The following is a 597-nucleotide window of genomic DNA, read 5'->3' as shown; positions in this document are numbered from 1 at the left end:
AAACAATAAAACAGTACACGATGTTTCCTTCTCCCCATGGATTTAGAGTCAAATTCTAAATTTTGAAGCGAAACTGGGATTCGTAGATACATCCAGGGGAAGGGAATGAAAAAGGGAAGAGGAGGGGAGGATTGTGGGGATGGAGGGGCTTAGGAAGGGGGAGGGGAAGGGAAGAAGGGGGATGGATGAAGGAAAAGGAGGGGGGACGGAGGAAGAAAAGGGGGAAAGGGAAGAGGAGAATGGAGGCTGTGGGAAAGAAGAGGAAGGGGGGAAGGGGATAGAAAGAAAGGTGGGAGGGAAAAGGGGAAAGGGGGTCATGACCAGAAGATGGGGAAGGAGGAGGAGGGAGGTCGAACTAAGAAGGGGGAGGGGAAGGAGGCAAGGTAAAAAAGGGAATCGTAGGGAGATGGAGAGGGGAAGGGATAAAAAAGGTCCAGGGAAGGTGGAGAAGGGAAGGGTAAGAAAAAAAAAAACGAGAGAATGAGGGAGTCCAAGGGAAGGGGAGACGAGTGGAGGGAAAGAGGGGACCCGATGGCGCTGCCGACCTTTATAAGACTCGGTGAACCCGCAGAAAACTTTCCGGGTGGAGGGTGGGCG

The sequence above is a fragment of the Penaeus monodon genome, chromosome 15 (genome assembly GCF_015228065.2).
Source record: "Penaeus monodon isolate SGIC_2016 chromosome 15, NSTDA_Pmon_1, whole genome shotgun sequence".
Classification (NCBI taxonomy): Eukaryota; Metazoa; Arthropoda; class Malacostraca; order Decapoda; family Penaeidae; genus Penaeus; species Penaeus monodon.
This window is presented reverse-complemented; position numbering follows the sequence as displayed.